General features: G+C 46.6%; 2 protein-coding genes across 5 annotated transcripts in view; one reads left to right on the top strand and one right to left on the bottom strand.

Moving 5' to 3' along the window:
- The window catches only part of SEPTIN2 (septin 2), a 33172-nt gene extending 25524 nt beyond the window's left edge, over window positions 1-7648 (bottom strand). Inside the window, exon 1 of the mRNA XM_021679051.2 lies at window positions 7608-7648. The gene's annotated coding sequence lies outside the window, so the exon portion shown is untranslated. The remainder of the gene's footprint in view (window positions 1-7607) is intronic.
- A 228-nt stretch (window positions 7649-7876) lies between these two features.
- Window positions 7877-23082, top strand: part of LOC110570950 (high density lipoprotein binding protein) — a 72373-nt gene continuing 57167 nt past the window's right edge. Inside the window, exon 1 of one of the 4 annotated variants that reach the window (XM_021679043.2) lies at window positions 7877-8006. The gene's annotated coding sequence lies outside the window, so the exon portion shown is untranslated. Of the gene's footprint in view, window positions 8007-8338; window positions 8467-16222; window positions 16305-18676; window positions 18719-23082 lie in introns of those variants that run through there. The other 3 variants (XM_021679047.1, XM_021679046.1, XM_021679049.1) reach the window with 3 other exon arrangements.

The following is a 23082-nucleotide window of genomic DNA, read 5'->3' as shown; positions in this document are numbered from 1 at the left end:
CAAGGAAAGGTGCTTGTAGAGTACTATCTGCTACTGAAGATTCCTTGAGATCCTGAGAACTAGTTTTTGACAATGGGGCACAAAGAGCAACATTTATAAGTAAAGGAAAAAGGACTGAAGACACTGGAGTGCTTGAGGAGTGTAACAACAGTTTTAGAGACATTTGTAATTTTAATATGAATTTTAAAAGACTTGAAAGTTTGGGGAACACAGAGTCTACTGGGGAATCTTTGGTAACAAAGTCAAGAGATATGAATGCAGTCAGACTTGATTCCCTCTGGAGCTTAGAAACTTATTAGCAAGTCTCTTTCCTGTTCTTGCCTCCCCATTGCCCAAACCTTAACATTCTCGAAAACTGCACACCCTGTTTCCCTTCTGAATGTAAATGTTCCCAACCACCTCTCAAGAAATGAGGCTCCTGCACCCCCATGCATGGTTTGGTTAACTAAGGCTGACAGCAGTAGGATTTGTATTATTTCACAGAAGACAAGCATTTATAGTCTTGGTTCTCCTTCTAGTAGCCCATTGGAAGTCTTACTCTCGCCTATCGGGCAGGAACAAGAAGGGAGGCAGAGGAGAGCTGTGAACTCACGTACAGTCTGTAAACTGCTTGTTGCTACCACCATGACTGAGAAAGGAGTGTCTGGTAAGGCCTGGGCTAAAAGGGAGGGCCACCAACTGAGGAGGTGTGGAAAGCTCCAAGCGTAGGTGGGGAATTAAGGCAAACTTAAAGTAGGACTATTAGACAAAAACAGAGGCAGGAGATGAATTCTGAAGAACCTTTTGGCAAGGAAAGGAATACAGTGGATCCTGGAAAAGACTGGAGAACAGAGGTCCTAAACATGAGGACTCTGGGAGTAAGATGATAGTGGACCACATCTCCCTGCCTCCAAGAAGAGCTAAATAGGCAAGCTGCAGGAGGAGGAAGGCAATAATTTGAACCAAAAAAAAAAATAGTATCACTAGAATAAAGATGCAAATACACTTTTTAAAAGAAATAAAACTGGGGGGGGGCGCCTGGGTGGCTCAGTTGGTTAAGCGTCTGCCTTTGGCTCAGGTCATGATCCCGGGGTCCTGGGATCGAGCCCCGCATCGGGCTCCTTGCTCTGCGGGAAGCCTGCTTCTCCCTCTCCCTCTGCTGTTCCCCCTGCTTGTGTTCTCTCTCTTTCTGTCAAATAAATAAGTGAAATCTTTAAAAAAAAAAAAAAAGAAAGAAATAAAACTGGGGGCACCTCGGTGGCTCAGTCAGTGAAGCGTCTGCCTTCAGCTCAGCTCATGATTTCAGAGTACTGGGATCGAGTCCACATCAGGCTCCTGGCTCAGCAGTGAGTCTGCTTCTCCCTCTCCCTTACGTCCTCGCTCATGCTCTCTCTCCCCCCCCCTCAAATAAATAAAATCTTGAAAAGAAAAGAAAAGAAAAGAAACAAAGCTTATTGGACCTAAAATCCATGATTTTCAAACTGAGACTTTGGTAGCTCAATTGAACAAAATGGTCACAGTTGAGACTTGAATTGTGACTTGGAAGACCAAATATAAAAAATCTTAATGTACAGGCAAAAATACAGAGACGGAAATCATGGGTAAAAGATAGTCTTGGAGGAACAATCTAGGCCATTTACCTCGTTAACAATAAGAGTTCTCATTAAGTGACGAAGGGACAGAGGGAGGAAAAGAACAATAATAGAAGAAAATTTTCCTTAGAAGAACAAAGATCAGAGTCCTCACATTAACCAACTACGTGGAGTGAATTAAGGTCTCTTGAATAGAAGGGACACCCTAGGAAAATTCTATTAATGATATAGGATTAGTATTAAACCACCTTACCAAAACCTAAGAGTTGGTGGCAAGAGAGAGCACAGAAGGAAAACATTCCAAAGGGAGAGGTGAGGGGTCATATGGAAAGAGATGATCCTGGCAGAAGAAGGAGCAGACATCTTTTTTTCAAATAGAGATTAACTGTGACTATAAAAGGTAACTATTTAAAAAAAAAAAAAAAAAAAGACAGCAAACTTCTAAGTTAAGAAACAGATACAGAACAGCAACTTGATCAAGTCAGCAAAATTATGGAAAGGAAACAAGAGGAAAAATAATGAAATAAATCATTAAGTGGACAGATAATGCTTAAAGTAACAAAAGTGCTGAAAACAAAAGGACAGGCTAAAAGATACCAGGCTGGCCAAACACAAAGAAAGTAGGACAGACAATAGTATCAGTCCAGGTGAAACTTAAGGTAAAAATGTGACCATGATAAAAGGAACCATTTATAGGGAAGATATAACATTCCTAAACTTGCATATACAAATTACAGCAGATAAATACATAAAGCAAAGACTAGGAAAAATGTCAGGTAAACTTGATAAAAATACAAATCACGTACAAGACTTTAATAGCATCTCTCAGAATTACAGTCCAGTAAACAGAGTACGAGCAAGGGAAGAGGATTGTGTAATGCAACCAATAAATAAGAATTAAGACACACAGAACCTTGAATTAATAAAGAAATGCAATTAAAGAAAAAGTCATGTAACTACTATAAGGAAAATTTAAGCAAATTTCAAAATATAGCTTTACAACTGGTGTTTTCAACTTGTGATCTGTTAAATCTGGGGGCGGGGGGGGGAGATAAAATACAACTCCCAATTATTTGGAACACTCCTGGATATCCCTTGGATCAATGAGGGTAACAAAAGCAAAACCACAAGCTATCTAGAAAGCAACGGAAAGAAGACAAAAGCAGATCTATGGGACACAATAAAAGCTTCATAGACTCTGATGAGAATTTGGGTTTTAGATATTTTCATTAAAGAATACTGAAGATAAAGAAATTTGGCTCTCACATTATTGAGAAATAAAGTAACTCAATAGAAGGATAAATAGATCCAAAAGCTAGTTCTTTGAAAGAAATTCCTCACAAGTCCCATTAAGGGGGGGAAAAAGCAAATATAGAAAAGAAGGTATAAACACAGACTCTGTATAAACACAGACTCATGTATCAAGATGGCCACAGATCTGAAAATCTGGAAGCAATGGATGATTTGCTAGACACTGACGAGAACAAATACCATGAACAGCTGAATCAAATCTACCAGTGAAGAAGGGACCAGGACAGACGGAATTAGAGCTGCGTGCCATCCAACCCTGAACAGGTAACACCCATGTCACTTAAGCCAGAACAGAAAAAGGGAAAGCACTCCAATTTATTTTATGAAGAAACTACAACTTTTAACAACAAACCCAGAGAGACACCTAAGAAAGCTTGCTAGATAGCGGTATGTCAATCTCATTCATGAATATAAATGGCAAAAATTCTCAATGAAATATTTGTTAGCAATTAGGTTCCAGAAATATACCAAAAACATCTATCTACATAAAGCCATTACAACAAATTAAAGAAGATAATCCTATATGAATGCTGAAAAGACATATGATAAAATTAGCAACCACCTCTAATAAAAACACTAAGGAAACTGCTTAAATATAACCCAGGGTATTCCCGAACACCAATGGCAAATGTTATTCCCTCAACAATGGAATACTAAATCTATTTAAATTACAATCACTAATTAGGCAGGGATGCCCATTACTACTGTAATTATTTTAAAACACTTATTCTCTGATTGTCTCATTTTTTGGTTGTTCATTTGAATTAAGATCCAAACAAGACCTTCATATTGCAATCTCACCATAAAATTCAGTCAAACAACAAAATGAAAAAAATACAAAAGCTTTTTCACTGTTAAGACTGAATACACGGGGCGCCTGGGTGGCTCAGTCGTTAAGCGTCTGCCTTCGGCTCAGGTCATGATCCCAGGGTCCTGGGATCGAGCCCCGCATCGGGCTCCCTGCTCCGCGGGAAGCCTGCTTCTCCCTCTCCCACTCCCGCTGCTTGTGTTCCCTCTCTCGCTGTATCTCTCTCTGTCAAATAAATAAAATCTTTAAAAAAAAAAAAAGACTGAATACACAGAAAACACAAATGGTTCAGTTAAAAAAAAATTCTAGGGGCGCCAGGGTGGCTGAGTCAGTCGAGCCCCCGACTCTTGACTTCGGTTCAGGTCATGATCTCCGGGTCATGGGATCAAGCCCTACTTCTGGCTCTGTGCTCAGCGGAGAGTCTGCCCAAGATTCTCTCTGCCCCTCCCCCCATTCAAATAAATAAATCTTAAAAAAAAAAATCTAGAATAAGGTAATTTAGTAAGGTGACTGGATACAAGCCAGATACAAAATAATTCCTTTCTGTACTAGTAATGAATATAAAGGAATGGAAATAGGGGTGAAATGTCATTTACAACCAAAGTAAAACAGAAAGCAACCAAGCATTTAAGAACAAATTTAGAAAAAACAGGGCCTAGGTGAGTCAAATCATTTTTATTTCTCCCAAATTAGTATATAAACGTGGTCCAACCCTAGATGGAATCCTAACGTGAGTTTTTTCTTAAAGGGGATAAAGTGACCTTCAAGCTCACATGGAAAAATAAAGGAGTGGGCACTTGCCTTAGAAGCTATCACATGTATCTTATTTCAAACCAACCCAATAGGACATAGGACTGTCATGGAGGTCTCTCCTGAACATCCACAGACTTGCTTCTCCTCAGGGAACCCTGGGCCCCTGCGTGGGTTCTGACCAACTTCATCTGAGCACCCTGAGAATGCTGTACTTCGAGCCCACTTGTGTTCACCTTATCCTGTTAAGCAGGACTGAGGATGTTCCATAGGAGAGAAGGGGAGCTTTCATTGCTACCTATCAGTTTCCTGCTGGAAGTAAGTCAGGGAGACCTATCTGGATGCACACATGTAGGAAAATGGAGAATACCGTTATTGGAACAGGCTACGAATTTTCTTTTTTTTTTAAGATTTTATTTACTTGACAGAGAGAGACAGAGAGGGAACACAAGCAGAGGGAGTGGGAGAGGGAGAAGCAGGCTTCCCGCGGAATGGGGAGCCCTATGTGGGGCTTGATCCCAGGACCCTGGAATCATGACCTGAGCCGAAGGCAGATGCTTAAAGGCAGACGCTTAACGACTGAGCCACCCAGGCGTCCCCAAGCTATGAATTCTTTAATTTAGCAAGTTTTTCTTGCAATATGCTATTTCTTTCATACTCAGTTTTTTTCCTGAAATATAATTTGGATCCACTACGATTTTCTAACAATATAAATTATTAGCTGCCTAATGTAAAATGAAAATTGCAAGAGGAACGTGGAACTTTTGAAGCACCTGGTTTTCAGTGAAAAAGACTTGATCAAACAACACAGGACGCCCAGCACTGTGATTAATTTAAACCATGACCGCAGACCATTTGGATCCCCCTAACTCAATGTAGTCAAATAAAAATGTTATTCTTTCCGGTTGTGCTCATCATAGATGCTAGCAATTGTTTAAACATTTGCCTTTACTTGAACATGGCTTCCTTCTTCCACCGAGCAATACTCCCATCCCAATTCACATAAAACAAAGCAACTTTCCCCAAACAAAAGATGAAGAACAGATAGGTAAAACTAGATTCTTGGCCATATATATAAATTTATTTTGCTAGTGGTATTAACACTAGTGGATTGCTCCTGACTACCAATCATAGACATGTTGTTCTTCTATTTACATACATTACCCCCCCCACACACAAAATGACACTGCTGTGTAAGACCCCAAATGCCCATAATCCCTTATCCAGAGCTCGAGACATTCGGCATTGTTTGGATTTGAGGAAGGTACATACACTACACAACACAACCTCCTCAATGGCTACCTGGGCAGCACACCCCACAATCAAATGTATTTTCTATAGTGACATATATGACCATTAGCACAAAGTATAAATACAGAATATAAAATGGCTTCAACCCAATTCTGCTGCCGAATGAGTTCTGAAGTCCCCTTCTCTCTTTTCTTTTTCAGCAGTTTCTGTCTTCGGATATAAAAAGGAGTTGGGTATAAAAGGGGACCTGAGGGGCAACTTGGTGGCTCAGTCGGTGAGGCGTCTGCCTTTGGCTCAGGTCATGATCCCAGGGTCCTGGATCGAGCCCCGCATCGGGCTCCCTGCTCAGTGGGGAGCCTGCTTCTCCCTCTCCCCCTGCTTGTGTTCCCTCTCTTGCTGTGTCTCTGTCAAATAAATAAAATCTTTAAAAAAATAAAAGGGGGGGACCTGAATCACATTTACGAATAATGACAGAGGGCAGTCTCATCCCCTTCCCTCCTCCCATTTCCCTAGGTCACCCTGCTAGCTCAAAAGCAGTCAATGCAAATCTGACCAGATTGAGAATCCCTTGTTCTTCATCCTAGGGTGCTGTGCCAGGTGAGAGATCAAAGTGGAAAATGGGAAAAAGTGTCAGGATCAACTTCACAGCTGAGACGATTACTGCCAAGATTTGACAGAGCAGTACACATTGTGAGTTAGGGTACTGGGTGGTACAAAGAAAGCCTAAGTGGGAGCTACCAAAACTGAAAATAATGAACCTCAAATTACAAACACTAGGAAACAGCTTTTGGGACCTCTACACTGCACTGTATCTCTTATTAGGATGGCAAGGTTGTTTCGGAACATTAAATTTATCTTGAGGTATTATGATTGGGGTTGTTAAAGAAAAATCTGATAACCTACTATGTGCTGATCACTGTGCTAGACAATGGGTAAGGGTGACAAGACTCACACATCTCTTCCCCCTCAAAAGACTAACAGTCCAGTAGACAGCTACCACAGGGAACAATTAGGGCCGACATCAGGCGCACACCTAATCCAGCCAGACGAAATCTATTCTGGGCCGAATCCTGAACAACAGAGGAGGGACTAGACACGAAAAAACAGGGAAGGTGGGGAGCTAACTGGGTTTCAAACAGTAAGAAGGGTTTGGGCCAAGAACAAAGACGACAAAGACCCAGCAGTTTGAACTGCAAGTTCGGTTCTACGTGTGGAGGAAGGACAGACAAGGTAGGGGTGGTACTGACAAAAATGAGGCCAAAAAGGTAAAAGGAGGCCAGGTCTTGTGGGTCCTGCGGCCACCGAGCGGGGGCTTTACTGAGCAAAGGTGGCCGCAGGTCGGCGTCACGTCAGGCCTTCACGGGCACGGTGGCCCCCCACCCCCCATCCTTCCGGACTCGGCCGTGCACCGGCAGGGGCCGCCGCCTCCTCCTCTCCCCTGCTTCGTCTGCGGCCAGGAAGAGCCTGGGAACTTACCAAGACGACAAGGGCTTGTTAGGGCTACTATCGGCGAAAGGATAGCGGGGTGGAATGGCCCAGGTCGGGGCGACGACGGGACACCCCACAGGCCGCAACCTGGGCTTTCCCTCCCCAACCACGACCGCCAGCGCACGGCGGGCGCCCCAGGCCCAGCACCGAGACTGTCCCTCGTAGTTCGCACAGGGACGGCGGGGGGTCACTCGGATTCTTTCGGCACACGTCCCGCCGTGAGGGCCCGGGGCGGGCCCGGGACCCCGGGGCGGAGGCGGGCCGGGGACCCCGGGCCTGCCGCCCCTCCCCCACACCAAGCAAGCCGCCCCACCCGCAAGCCCCCGGAGCCGGCCGACCGCCCGCCGCGAGCGGACCCCCCGCCCCTTCTGCGTCGGTCTGCAGCTCGCGCTCCCCGCGACGGCGGGGACTCATGGCGAGGAACTCACCGCCGACGAGCCGAGGAACGGGCGCCTACCCACCGCGCCGCGGACCCGCCCAGTGCCCGACGTCCGCTCGCGCCCCGCCCTGCCCCGCCCAGTGCGCGGATGGCGTCATCACGTCGATCCGCCCCCTTGCCAACGCTTTCCTCGCCCTGGCGCGACCTGGCCTTCCTCCCCTCCCCCGTTCGCTGGCTCCCGAGTGCGCAAGCGCGGTCTCGTCCGCGTCTTCCGCCTCTGCGCAGGCGCTGTGCCCCTCCCACGGCGGTTGGCCATATAGAGGCTGGGGGGGGGGGGGGGAGGTCAAGCGTAGCCTCTTCTCCTTTACCAAGATGGCGGCTTGTCCCTGTTTCGCCACAGTTCCTACCTTATGAGCTTGGTTTCCTTACGCTGGTAAGAGTGGAACAGGTAATGTGAGTTTTGCTCTGTGGGTACGTAGAGTGGGATGAAGTGCGCTTCTTTACAAGGAGCTAAGTGACCGCTGAGGAGAAGAGAGGCGGACGGGGTAGGACAGGTCACGGTAAGAGTGCGGAGCGACCGCGGGCCGGGAGCCTTCGCCTCCGGTCCTCTCCTCCAGGAAGATGGCGGCAGCACCGAGCTGGGGGAGCTGGAGCAGGGCTGTGGAGGGGACGGCGAGCGGCCGGGCGGGGCTGCTCTAGCCCCGGGCCGCCGTCATCTCGATGGTGCGGGGGCTTCGTCTCCATTGGCCGCCGCGGGTCACGTGAGCCGGCGGGCCTGTGCGCGGACCATCGAGTTGGGCGCCCGTCCCCGGGGACGTGGCCGTAGTGCGCCCGGGCTGGGGCCTGCGCCCCAGGGGAGGGCGGGGCGGGCGCGGCCCCTCGCTGTCTCCTTGCGGGCTGGTCGCGAGGTGAGACCCGGGGAGCGTCCCCGAGCCAGCCGCGGCGACGTGCCTCGGGGCCGGGCGCGGGGCTGCGCCGGCCCGGGCGTCCTTTCTCCCTGCCGGCGGCCTGCAGGCCCGCAGCGGCGCGATGGCCAGTGCCGTCGTGCGGGGAGCGTTTGTGGAAGACCCCCGGCTGAACGTGAACTCAGTTCTCAAGGCTCTGCTGGGCGAGGGCGTCGTGTGGGGAGCACTGGGGGGCACCGAGAGGGCGTTGGAAAGGTGGCTAGGTCTTCGGGGCGTCCGCCTCGGGAAACGAGAGGGCTTGGGCCCCCTGTACGTCCAAAGGCAGCATGTCCCCGTGCACTGCCACCGAGCCCTGCTTGTGGGCAGGTGGGCGCTCTGAAGGCGCGCAGGGGAGTGGACGTCCCGGTGGCCCGGCGCCCGCCTCCGGACGGTCAGTCTCGGGCCCGCGGGGACGAAGGTAGGGCACGTCACGGTTCGGCTTCTGTCTGCCGCAGCCGGCCGTGCTCCACGCAGAGTGAGCTTGATGTCGCTCTGTGGAGTCAGACCTGCGGCTCGGAGCCCTGACGCAGACCCCGTGCTGAGGTTTAGGGCTGGATGCTTTTGAGCAAGAAGCACCCGCAGGCTGACCGCGTTAAGTACATTTGGAAGCGGTGTTGTAAAGTAGTCGAAAAGGTGTTTGGTGAAGAACGGGTCCCGGCGTTGGAGCTCCCCGCCCGCCGGCTCTGAAACACCAGCCGTCAGCCTGTCCTGAGACTTAGGCTGGGAGAAAACGGAGCACACCGCCTCAAGTCCCGAGGGACGACATTTGAAAGCCTCTTCAGTGAGGATTAAACTTCCCGTAACTTCCCGCAGTTCTTCTGCGCGCCGGGCACCGTTCGGGGGCTTTCCTCATTTTCTCCGGTCAGGTTAACGTCAGCGCCGTAGATTGCGGAGAGTACGGAGAGCACTCCCGAGGCGCGGTCAGCCCACGCCCCTGGGCGCCCCCGGGGCCGGCACCGGCGCATCTCCGGCGCGGGGCCCTTCCCCGTGGGCCAGGCTGACGTTTCCCGAGCCCGATGGGGGAATGTCCTCTTGAATCGCCAAGTTGTGATTTTTCCTTTGGTCCTCTTGTTTGGGGCTTCTGATTGTCTGACTTTGGCCTCATGCCTTCACTTCTTCAGCAGCTCAGTTCAGAAACGTTTATTGGGAGTTGTGTGCCAGACACCCGTAAGGATTCTAGGGATGGAAAGGTAAAGAGGATGTAGACTTTTTTCCTTTTCCTTAAGCAGCTTATGGTCTAGTATGGGGTATTCACTCGTAAAATAACTAGATGACAGTGTTTTGAGTGCAGCAGTGGGAATATGTACAAAGTATGGAGATAGGAGGTGCTAATTACCTGTTGTAAAGTTTTTACAAAGAATGTGGTTCTTGAACTGGATTTAGAGGATGAGTAAGAGTTTTACCAGAATGGGGTGTTCTAAACAGCAGGACTAGCTTATGCCAAGGGAATGCATGACAGCTGTAGCTGGTGACACAGATGGGCAAGAAGTTGAGAATTTGGTATACAGCTAACATCTCAATGGTGGAGGGCTTCACTCAGGTCCTGTTCTGAAGGCCTTTATGCCCTTCCGTCAGTCCTGTCTAGGATGCTCTAACTTGGACAGGGTTTCAAGTGATTATTACACTGTCCACCTGGATGACTTACGAGCATTAGTCACAAGTGGATGAGATAGATTCTCCATTAATGCTTCCCAACCAAAACTTGTTTATTTACTAAAAGTGTCTGAGCAGAGAACACACTTCTTGAAGTGTACTTATATTTGATGAGGCCCATTCAGCATACATCCATCCCGGCAGGGCTAGTGATCATAGGAAGCCTTTTTCCCTTTCCTATTAAGAAATAACTAAGCTCCTGGAGGAAACCGCACACAACTGAGTTCTTAGTTGTCACGCTACAGTGGCAAGAGGTCCAGCATGCATATTGAAAAGTTTTTGGCCAAGTGGAACAATAGCCAGAGAGCATCAGTGTGTCAAAATGCCTTTTCCCTTAAGTTATGAAAGCAACACAACACTCAACATTTGAAAAACAAACTCTTTTCATCTTTATGACATTTTAAAAATTGATTACACAAGTTATTTTGTGCTAAAGTAAGTTGTGTTTTTTTTGTTTGTTTTGTATTTCTAAAGTCAGACGTTTTAGAAGTGATATCCCTAGTAGGCTGTTTCACCAGGCATGCTAAAATTCCTCAAATACTGCTGGAGACCAGCCAGACGTGTTGTCCCAGACCTGTCTGGGCATCATGTTGTGTTGGTCATCTTGATGCTTGCCATTAATTTAATAACAATACATTCACCGTGTGCACTCTCTCAATACATTTTATTGGCATTCATTTGAATTTTTAAATTGAAAATTTTATTTCAAGTCAAGGCTGTATCTTCAAGTAGTTTTTTAAAGGACCAATATATGTAGAAGGCTTGTACGGAGACACTGAATTTCCTTCCCCGGTCATGTTTCCTCTCCTGCGAAGCACACATGTCCACCTCTCTGCCTCCAGCGCTGAACAGCACGTGTGCTCTCCTGCCGCTTCCTTGCTTTCCTCCCTTGTTGTATGCCCTGTCTCCTCACTTTGACTCTGAGAATGGATATGAAGTTCCTAGTTTTCTTTTACCGCTCTGCCTTCCCCACGCAAATACATGGCTGCCCAAAGCACGTGCACCTGTAGTTCGGTTAGTCTAGTATTTAGTGTTCATGTTATGACTCCATAGTGCCGTTCACAGCTGGGCAAATGGTGTGATGGGATTACTTTTCCTTTCCTGCATCAGGTTTTGTTTTCCCTGAAGTTCTTGTGAGTCTTGTTTTTTGTTTGTTTTGTTTTTTGTGTATTTGTCTCTAAAATTCAACCCCAAATTCACCAGTTGCTTAAATCTCCTTTCAAGAAATGGAGTCTTTTTTATCTAATGAAATTCAGTATTTTGTTAATCTCATCTGGAATAAATATCCCCCAGGCTCCCACCGGCTGGATTCTTCCTGCAGATCCCACCGCCCCCTTGTGTCGGGTCCTTGGTTTCCTGGAACCCTGTCTCCCTCTCTCTTGACTTATTACCCCTCTTTGTGATGGAGCACTTCCTTAAGGAGTTGCCTGGGGACAGACGCGGGGAGATAAAGTTTTGAGAACACGTATGTCTGAAAGTGCTTTGTTTCTACCCATGTGTCTGAGTGAGAGTTAGACACCATTTTGCTCAGACTTCTGTCTTCAGGGTTATTGTTGAAGGCTTCAGACATTCTGATTCTTCAGCCTGTATATGTGGCTATTTCTTCTCTGAAGCTTAAAGGATTTTTCTCCCTGAAATTCCAAAACACCCAGTGCAGTGATGTCCCTTGGAGGCTGTTTTCATCCAGTGTCTTGCCTACTCTTGAGGCCCCTTTATTTAGAAACTCCTGTTCTTCGATGCTGGGCATTTTTCTTGATTTGTTGCTTTGATTTTTTTTTTTCTTTGTAAGATTTTATTTATTTATTTGACAGAGAGAGACACAGCGCGAGAGAGAACATAAGCAGGGGGAGTGGGAGTGGGAGAGGGAGAATCAGGCTCCCCGCGGAGCAGGGAGCCCGATGCGGGGCTCGATCCCAGGACCCTGGGATCATGACCTGAGCCGAAGGCAGCCGCTTAACGACTGAGCCACCCAGGCACCCCTGTTGCTTTGATTTCTTTCCATTCACTTTCTCTATGTAGAATTCAACTGTTGGACCTTCTGGATGGACACTCTGATTTTGCGTAGTTGTCCACTTTCTTTCTGGAAGATGTTCTTAACTTTATTCTGGCTGAGCTGTTGGGTTGTTCTCCGTGTCCCCAAGAGTGTCCTCTTGCTCGCTCTGTTCCAGCCTTCTCACATCCTGGTTTTGTTTCGTAGCTCTTGTGCTTCTCCTTATCTCTCTGAGGACGTTCCTGAGTTTTCAGGTTTTCTTTCCCTGAAGTCATGGTTTGCTTCAGGCTACTTTTTGTTTGGGATTTTGGCTTTCATGTCAAAGCTTTTCTGTGCTATCTGGTGATATTTTCCCACCTGCTCAAATGTCAGTAGTTGGGGCTTGCCAACTGTGGTGTTCACTGCAGATGTACCTGCCTGGGCCATTTCCTAAGGCACCCTGTCAGCTTCTTTCTGTCTCTTCAGATTCTCCACAAAAATATCTTCCAGGCTCTTGCCTGTGTCCAGGGGGCCAAATGAGGAAGAAGACTACAATTTTAGCAATATCTATGGACAGACTTAGTCCTCTGTCTTCAGAATGGTGTCTCACCCTCCGTTGTAGTGGGTGTCCCCGGTTCAAAGATTCTGTTTCTCTTTCCAGGGGGAAAAAAACACAGCCTTTGACCAGGGTGCGAAAGGCACAAAACAAAAAAAAGTCCTTCTTAATAGTATTTTCTCCCCACTTTTCTTTCTGAGTGCCCACCAGCTGTGTTATTTTTAGCTTACAACATGAATTTCACCTAAATTTGTAATTCTTCTGTTCTTTGCTAGTCCTTTGTAGCCCAGGTGTGGATTTTGCTTTGTCTTACACGTGTGCTGAAATGCCCTAGTACAAAAGAAGAGGTGAATAGGTCAGTCTTCATGGTCAAGAAATTTGGGGGCACCTGGGTGGCTCGGTTGGTTAAGTGTCTGCCTTCAGCTCAGGTCACGATCCCAGGGTCCTGGAATTGAGCCCCACAATGTCAGGTTCTCTGCTCAGCTGGCAGCCTGCTTCTCCCTCCCCCCCCCCCGCCCCCACCATGCTCTCTTTCTCTCTCTCTCTCTAATAAATAAATAAAATCTTAAAAAAAAAAAACTTGGAAAGACAGCCATGATGCATTTTAAATGGAATTAAGTGTAGCAAGTGGTGAAACAATGCATATAACATGATCCTATTTTTATTTAAACCATGGACTAATATACCTAAGAAAAACTCTTGGATGAAACCATTTTGGAAATATTATTGGGGGAAGAATCAGGAGGGATTGCCAATTTTTATATTGTTTTTGTTGTAGCTGTGTTTTACAATATTTTTATGCTGAAAGTCCTATTCCTTGGTAGACCACCACTGCAGCAGACTTGATACAGTGTTAGTAAAACCAGTATTCCTGGAGCCTTCACAGCCCCTGCCCATCCCACCCACCCTGTGTCATGGGTGGGGGTCTTCCCAGGAGGCCGAGCTGTGCCCTGAGGCCCCACCGCAGGGAGAGCAGGCCTCACCTGGAGCAAGGAGAGGCAGGAGCCAATGTTTAGTAGCAAGGGCCGTTGAGCTATCAATATGAATGTTTTACAGATAAGTGTTTTCTGAAAACACTCTCAGGTTTTCCTTTTATTTGTATGAAGTGCTATCTTTAGACATTCCTGAAGGTGGACCTTGTGAGACATGCAGCGCTGTTTGTCCCTTAGGATAGACCTCCAGGCATCGGTTCATTCTGCCAGACCAGACAATGGGTTGAGAGGCTGGTACAGGTGAGAAGGTGGTCCTCGTTGGATGGGAGTCAGGAGACCTGGACTTCAGTTTGGGGCCTATTAATCAGCCTTGTGACTCAGGGTGTTTCTTGACCTGTAGGACTTTAGCTCCTTCCTTTTAAAGATAAGAAAGCTGAATCTCTGAGGTTTTGCTGTTATTGTTTTTACTCCTCTGATAGGACAGAACACTTGGTCAACTCAGTTTATCAGGAATTGAGTTTTCAAGTTTGGAAGGATGGCACTTGGAGCTGATAGTCATTCATATAGCATCCCATTTTGTGATCCATTTCAAGGATGCACAAGTGATATGAAAAGCTTTGCCTAGTAAAGCTATTTTTATAATTTTATTTTTTTATTAGAGCGAGAGAGCACAAGCAGGGGGAGTGGCAGAGGGAGAGGGAGAAGTAGGCTCCCCACTGAGCAGGGAGCCCGATGCGGGGCTCGATCCCGGGACCCTGGGATCATGACCTGAGCCGAAGGCAGACGCTTAACTGACTGAGCCACCCAGGCGCTCTTGTCTAGTAAAGCTCTTACTCATTGATTCCCATACAATTCCCATGCCCTTTATTTCCAGTAACTGTTCAGCCAGGCGATTTTGCCCCACACAGAACATCTGGTGGTGTGTGGAGACAGTTTTGGTTGTCATGACTCGGGGGTGCTAATGGTTAGAGGCCAGAGGTGCTCTGCATCCTCTGGTGCCCAGGACAGCCCATGAAAAGAATTGTGTGATTCAAAAGGTCAGCAGTGCTGAGGTTGAGAAGCCCTGCTTTGCAGGGTCAGTCCTTAAAAGGGTTCTGGTATGTGGCTGTCACAGGCTCCCATTTTTCAGTTGAGAGTAGAGACTGGCTGGGTGAAGCTTCTTGCAGGAGTGGCTGATTTGGGGCTGTGTTGCCTGCACTGTTGGAGTCCTCATGTCACAGATACCAAGGAGGGTGATGGTAATAGAAAATCCTCACGGAGCTGCTGCCCCGCAGTCTCTGGTGAAGCCCTGCGGGCAAGCTCACGTGATCCTTACGGTGATACCACCGTTGATTTCAGTTCCTTCTTATGGGCAGAAGACTGAGCATGACCAAGATCTGTAATGATTTTATCCTTATCTTTATCTTCAGTTTTAGAAGTTTCACATGTTGACAAATTTACCTAGTGGTTCATCTGTGTCTCTAGGGCCGCTCTAAAGCTTGGGGTCAAGAATGCAATATGTCCACACAGTCTTTTCTGAGTTTTTCCAAGAGTGGGGCCAACCAAACTTTTGGAGCAAGATAGATATTCTACTGAAATAAATACTAAAATAAATACTGAAATTGTCCTGCATCCTTCAGGATTTTGAATCTCTTTCCTTGGTTCAATCATCAAGTATTTATTTTTCACCAAGTACATATCCATCAGTAAATTTCAGGTAAGGAAGTGAACAAATTAAAGTCCCAGTCCTAAAGTCAACAAGCATGCAGGGCCCATCTCTGCAGTAACCTGCAGACAGCTACTGTCAGTCCATCTGTGGCTGCCCTAAGGGATCAGCTTTCTTCTCAGGACTCCTACTGGACTGGTGTTTCCATCATCCTATCACAGCAACCCAGCACCACCATCTCCCTGATGTCATCTGATGGACCCTGCAGGTCTCGTGGAGTAAGTCCTCTCTTGGTGTTACCTGCTCCATCCCCATCTGGATTACAGGATGAGCCATGGATAGGCTGTTGCTTGTTTTGGACCCCTGTAGTACGGCAGAGTAATGTGGTCTGGCAGATATCATGGCAGATATGTTTTGAGGGAATGAACAGGCAGGACAGTGTTGATTACTAAAATGGGAGTATTCTGAGTTTTGGTGAACTACAACGGGCTGCTGAATCCAGAACAGCTTTCTAGACTCAGGGATATGCTGGACATAGTAATAAGCCAGTCCAATGGTCAGGTCTCAATGAGTCGCTCTTGTGTTCTTCAACCACTGTTGAATTTATGGCCTCAACCAACCAAGGAGCACAGCACAGCATTTTAGGGGCCGGCTGCTACTTGGCCCAGTGTTCTGGCATAAAGCTGCCTCCTTGTGCTTGTTTTCTATACTGTGTCCCCTTTATTAGCATTCAGTCCTTTGTATGACCTTCTAACATCTTTCCTTAGGTGTGTGGATTGAGCTGGAGACCACGTTTATGAAGCAGAGTGGTTATCCTTGGCCTTGCTGTGCTGGGTGAGAGGCACCTCACGAATGCTACTCGGCTCTCTCACCGCTCACAAGCAGGACACACTGTCTTCCGAGCAGTAAGCTTCATGATACAGTGCAGGCTGGACCGGTGCTACTTTAGCTTTCTTTCTGGAGAGGGGAAATTAACCTCAGCCAGGTGCATTCAGGTGTTGTCATCTCTGCCGCAGAAACTGTTGTGCCCTTCGAGGAAGTTCTACGGTATGAACTTGCTGGTGTTAGGCCTGCATGTCACCGGGCCTGGGCAGCCGCAGTTAAATAAACAGGGCTGGGAGGGAGGGCACTGTGAGCCAAAAATCTTTCTGACTCTACTGAGGGTCAGGCACAGGAGGACATGGTGGCTGAGTTCCCCTGATCCCTGGTTTGGAGGTATCCTGCAAACCTCTGGGTGTGTTTCCTGGGGGAGGGAACACAGTCTTTTCACAAGTGCCTTGATGGCAGCAACCTGCATGGCAACCGCTCCCAGCCTACCAGGAGGTTTACATCTGGAGGCCCTGGGGCGAGCCGGACTCCTAAAGAGGTTGCCACAACAAATAGCCTTAGGGGAAATGGCGAGGCTAGAGAGAACGCCCTTATCCCCAAAAGGACCAGACCCCTTAGAACAGGTAAAGGCGCAAGGGAGAAAGGAAACAACAATAGACGTGTAGAATTAGAAGAAATAATTTTGGAAAGGGGTTGTGTATTTGGCTTTGTTTTGCTGTTTTTAAATTTTGGTTGAGGTGAGTGACTTGTGGCAAAGTGTTTCTGCTTCTCAGGGCTCCCTCAATAGAAAATGTGTGGTTTCTGATTCCTTGTTATACAGAGTTGAAAACTTTTGGACCTCTCTTTAACTCTTTCTTTAGAAATTAAAAAAAAAAAGTGAGAATAAGAGGAAAGGATGGCCCTATGTGAACTTTTCCACCTTTCTGTTCTGACAGTCATGAACCATGTTGCTTGGTGGTGCCCGTACTTACAGACGGCCCTGGAGTGTGTCTGAGGGGGACTTTAAAGTTCACCTTCCTCTCACTTTGTGTCCTTCATGGTGGAGATAGTGCGCTAACTCCTGGACACCACGTATCAGGTGATGACAGGTGTGGGCATTCGCCAGCTGTTTTGGACAAACTCAAATGTATGTGTTGCTCTTCATTTCACTTTTATGTGATATGCTTTCTAATTTTATTAGTACTTAGCTCATTTGAAAATATCTTTCAAATGGAACTGTGAGTTATATGTACTGTTTTGACTTTTAAGTAGAAGATTTGCTAGGGGGTCCCGTAGTACTGGCTTAAAGCAGTGTGTGTGCGATGGATTTGAGAATACATTGTTTTCTTTTGAAACAAGGCTTGCTTATACACTTGCTTATGCTTGGAGCTGACTCGCCAGCCCATGAGACCAAAGTTCTGTGTAGTGTTTGTCGCCCGCCACGCCAGTGAGCTCAGCGGTGCTGCCAGGCTGCCTGTGCACAGGGCCCCTTGGCTCCCAGCGCTCTGTGTGGCGGTGTCTGGGACGTGCAGACAAGAGCCAGCTGCAGCCGGGGGGCCCATTGGGCTTGGTGCTGTCAGGGTCCGTCCTTGGTTTATACAGGTGCTGGAGATGATCACCATGTCCCCTTGAGACTGGTAAGTGCAATTCTTCTCTGGAAGATTGAGCAAACAGAAAAAGATGGTGTTACTTGGGGAGAGTCAACAGTTGATCTGTAAAAGCTTGGGTTGGCTCTCCTTTGACCAGTGAAAGACCTTTGGCCTTTGCTAATGTCGGCCTCACCTTCTTGTCCTGGGTTGGCTGGGGCTTTGGGTTCCTTACCCTGCTGAGGATGCTGCTGAGCCGAAGACCGTGTGTAACCAACCTCCAGCCCTTCCATTTCTTTCGAATGTGGACTTGGTTTCAGATTGTGCTGGTAGTTTTAGGACTAAATCTTCAAGGAGGAAATGGCCTGTGAAGGACTCCGTGGTAACGGGTGGGGTTTTCTCTTCCATTGGATCTCACAGGACTGGACTTATAATTAGGCATCTGCTGTCAGTCAGGCATACGGCTTTATGGAAGGCTGTTTTCATTTTAGCCTATTTAGCACTGATTTGGTATGCATTAAGAGGCTTCTTACAAGAATATTTTAATTCCAGAATGTGCTTTCTGTCTGTCTTCTTATGTCCTCACCTCATCCTGAAGGGGGGGTGGGTGGGGCGTGTGTGTTCTTTCCGCTCTTTTAAGCCAGTGCTAATTGACATGGTCACTCTCCTCACCCAGCCTAGATATTGCTCCCCTTGTCTTGGGCGGTGTTTCTTTCACATGACATGGCTTGCCCCATCTGCTGGTGTCTCTGGGTCTTGCTCAGAGAACAGTCTGTGTTTGGGGTTCAAAACGCTGTTGGCTAGTGCAGATGGAGCATTTTGTGCTTTTCCCTTTTGGATGTGGTGTCTGAAAAGCCCAAGGAGCGCTGAGGGGCTCCAGCAGATCTCCTGCCTTCTGCGGAGGCAGCCGGGGTGGGGTCCATGCTGACCTTGCTGCTGTTCAGGATGAGCAGCTGGGCATGTCTGAGGCTGTGCTGGCGGTGTTTTCCTGGACACTTCTTGATGGTTGGAAAATCTGCTTTTATGAACTTTGAGAAGATGGTCATAACAGACTTCAGTAAGACTGAGGTAAAACTTTGTTACGTTACATAAAAAGTGAGTGAAATATGCATTGATTCTAATAGGTTAAACATATAATCAGGTGCGTTTTGACTTTGAGTTTGAAGGATCAGTGCCATTTGCCACCCTTCCCCTATATTATATTGATACATTGGTTTCCAAAATAGGCATTTATTTATTTATTTGTATTATAATTTTTTTAGAGGGAGAGTGAGTGCATGCGCACAAGCAGGGGGGGGCAGAGAGGGGCAGAGGGAGAGGGAGAGAATCCTAAGCAGGCTCTGCCATGAGCGTGGCACCAGGTGGGGAGGGCTCGATCTTAGGATCCTAAGATCATGACCTGAGCCGAAATAGTCAGATGCTTAACTGAGTGAGCCACCCAGGCGCCCTGGCATTTATTTATTTATTTTAATAAAAATGTACTACTATCCTCTATTTAATTTTTTTAACTATCTTACGCTTACAGAGGAGTTGCATGTATGGTACAAAACACCTTTTCTGAACCATTTCAGAGTCAGTTGGGCGTATGAAACCTTATCATCCTTGGATATTTTTATGTGTTTCCCACAAACAAGACACTCCTCTCTTTAACCACAGTACAACCATCAAAATCTGGAGGTTAACAAGAATACTTTGCTACCTTCAGACCCATTCAGTTTCACCAGAAGTATCCAGTTCAGAATCACGTGGAACGTTTCATTGCCGGGTCTCTATAGTCTTCAAACTGCAGCATTTCTTCCATCTTACCTTGGCTTTCTTGATCTTGACACTTTTAATGATTATAGGCACTTATTTTGTAGAATGTCTCTCAGTGTGGGTCTGTCTGGTGTTTCCTTTTGATTAGCTTCAGGTTTTGCAGCTTTGGCTGGAACAGCACAGAAGGAATGCTTTGTTTTCTCTGCATTCCGTAAGATGGCACACACGTTCAGTGTGTCCCGTTACTGCTGATGTTCACTTTGGTCACGGATTAAGGTGGTGTCTGCCAAACTTCTCCCCTGTGGAGTCTGTGTCATTTTAAGTGTTGGGGTGGGGGGGGCGGAGGTGCTTGTGAAACGAAATGTTTGTTCCTGTCACACTTTGGTTTTCATCACATACCTGTATCAACATGGGCTCACCGCTTCCTGTTTTATTCGGTGCACCCTCCTCTGGTATCATCATTTATTGTAATGTTCACGGTGACCAGCAAGCGCCCCCTTAAAGCTGGCTCCTCTGTCCTTCTCATGCATCCTCCTTACTCGTTTAGAACAGCTTGCTTTTTTTTTTTTTTTTTAAGATTTCATTCATTCATTTGAGAGAGAGAATGAGATAGAGAGAGCATGAGAGGGGGAGGGTCAGAGGGAGAAGCAGACTCCCTGCCGAGCAGGGAGCCCGATGCGGGACTCGATCCTGGGACTCCAGGTTCATGACCCGAGCCGAAGGCAGTCGCCCAACCAACTGAGCCACCCAGGCGCCCCAGAACATCTTGCTTTTTGATATAGCAAGACACTCTGGGCTTTTCATGTACTTTCCCTGTCCCTTCAAAGAGGTCTGATTCCTTTTGATGGCAGGTGGTCCTGAGAGAAGCAGAGTCTGGACACCAGGTAGCTTGTTGTTGAAGTGCTACTGACCCAGGACCTCCTGTGGTGTGGACACGTCACTCTGTAGTTGCCACTTGCTCACTGATGCTGCTGGGAGCTTCTTTCATGTGTCACACCTACGCCTTCTGCATTCTTCTGCAGGTACTTCTGGAAAAGTATCTTCTTTGAAGCATGACCACTGAATAGGATTGTATGTCTGTTATTGGTGATGTGTTTTTAAATTGCCTTCTAGTTTACATGTCCTCAATAGTTCCTGTTTTTTCTCACCATTTTGCACCAGTTTTTTTCATCTTTGTTGATCTCATGAAGTAAGGGTTGAGTGAAGAGGAACATCCTTTCATGTTTATGTGCAGTTTGTGTTAATTTATTTTATTTTATTTATCTATCTGACAGAGAGAGAGAGGGAACACAAGCAGGGGGAGAGGGAGAAGCAGGCTCCCAGCTGAGCAGGGAGCCCTATGCAGGACTCGATCCCAGGACCCTGGGATTATGACCTGAGCCCAAGACAGACGCTTAACCGACTGAGCCACCCAGGCGCCCCAGTTTGTGTTAATTTTCTATGAACTGTGTGATCACATGTCCTAGCCTATTGAGTTGTTTGCCAGATAGAGAAAAATTATTATTTGTATCCTAATTTCTATATTAGATAGTCTATGCTTGTGTAAAATTCTTAACCTCTTACAGGGTCAAATGAGTCAATACCTTCCTTGATGGTGTCTACAGTCTGTATCCTCAGGAGGCTTTTGCATCCCCAAATCACAGGTTTTTCTCCTCAATCTTCTAGCTCCTTAAAGCTTGATTTTTTTACTTTCAGATCTTTAATCCAATTGGAATTTATTTTAGAGTGTGGTGTGAAGCAGGGATCAATTTTTATATTTTTTCCAAAGTGGAAATTTATTATTGGCTCACTTCCGTTTGTTGCTATCCTTCCTTACTAATTTGAAAGGGCACTTATATCAAATGATAAACTCCTAGATCCTCATCAGTCTGTTTTGTTCATGCTTTTTCCTCCTCTTAGCGAGTACCAAGTGTAGTTACTATAGCTTTGTAGTGTGTTTTGCTTATTTTAGGTGAATCCGAACTCTTTTTTTATAGGCCAAATAATCTAGGCAGATTTTATTTTTAGGTGAATCTGGGAAATTTTTTTATCATTTAAAAAAAAAAAAAAAAACCCTACTGGGATGTTGGGTTAGTTTCCTAGGGCTGCCCTAATAAATTTACCTTCAAACACAGAAATTTATCCTCTCACAGTTCTGGAGGCTAGGAATCTGGCAGGGCCACACACTCCCTCTGTGGCCATTCTTTGCCTCTTCTGGTTTTTGGTAGCTCCCCCCACGCTCCTTGGCTTGTGGCCACATCGCTCCAACCTCTGCCTCCATCTTCATACAGTTGTCTGCTCTGTGTGATGTCTCTTTGTTGTCCATGTGTGTTTTGCAGTACTGACGTACTGAACTTCCTTCCGTTTTTCCTAGCTTTTCCTTATGATAGAGGGACTTCTAGATGACGGTCTTCTGCAAATAGTGGCGTTTGTGTCTTTGCTTAGTTATGTCTTCTTCGGTTGCATGTTTGACAGTCTGTGTCAACAGTGGACATCTTTGCCATTTTGTTACTTATGTTAATAGGATACTTTTTGATTTACTCTAAATAGGATGTATTTTACTTCTGGGAAATATCCTTCATGTAGCCATTTTCTTCTGTTCCTGATGTTAAATTCCATAGGAAGCAAGGACTGCATATTGACTTTCCTCATTCTTTTGGGTACTTTTTTTTAAAGGTTTTATTTATTTATTTGAGAGGGAGAGAGAGAGAACACAGGGAGAATATGAGGGAGAAGCAGACTCTGCCCAGCAGGGAGCCCAAAGCGGGGCTCGGTCCCAGGACCCTAAGATTGTGACCCGAGCCGAAGGCAGATGCCCAACCAACTGAGCCACTCAGTCGCCCCTCTTTTGGGTATTTTTAAAGGGCCCTCTATCAGTCGTATGTTTATTTGTCCTATGAGCTATAAATTGAGATGCATACATTTCCTTTTTTTTTTTTTTAAGATTTTATTTATTTATTTGACAGAGACACAGAGAGGAAACACAAGCAGGGGGAGTGGGAGAGGGAGGGAGAAGCAGGCTTCCTGCTGAGCAGGGAGCCCGATGCGGGGCTCAATCCCAGGACCCTGGGATCATGACCTGAGCCAAAGGCGGACGCTTAATGACTGAGCCACCCAGGCGCCCCGAGATGCATACACTTCCTAATATTGAATCCTTACTGCATCCCTAGAACAGACCCTACCTAGTCATGGTGTCTTACTCTATAAATTAAATGCTGGATTTATTGGTCTGGTGTTTTGTTTAAAACTTTCCGTATTTGGGGCACCTGTGTGGCACAGTTGGTTAAGCACTGGAGTCTTGATTTCTGCTCAGGTCGTTATCTCAGGGTTGTGAGATGGAGACCGAATTGGGCTTTGTGCTGATCGTGGAGCCTGCCTGAGATTCTCTCCCTCTCCCTCTGCTCCTCCCTGCCCCACTCACACACTTATATTCTCTCTCTCCCTCAAAAAAAACAAAAAACAAAAAACACAAACAAAACTTTCCATGTTTGTAAACTGGTTTGCAGTGAAGAATCACTTTTCTCTGCAACACCCACTCATTGTTTGGGGAAGCGAACAGAGCCTTGATTTGCCTCTAGGGACCACCCTTTCCACCAGTACAAACTGTGTGTTTTGGATGAAATGACCCAGCTGCATGGGTAGGCCCTGATTGGCTATGGCTAATAGACATATCCCATTTCCTTGGTCCCTTGACTACA

Source organism: Neomonachus schauinslandi, chromosome 3 (genome assembly GCF_002201575.2).
Source record: "Neomonachus schauinslandi chromosome 3, ASM220157v2, whole genome shotgun sequence".
Taxonomy (NCBI): Eukaryota; Metazoa; Chordata; class Mammalia; order Carnivora; family Phocidae; genus Neomonachus; species Neomonachus schauinslandi.
The sequence above is the reverse complement of the archived record's forward strand: the minus strand, read 5'-3'. Positions and strand labels throughout refer to the sequence as shown.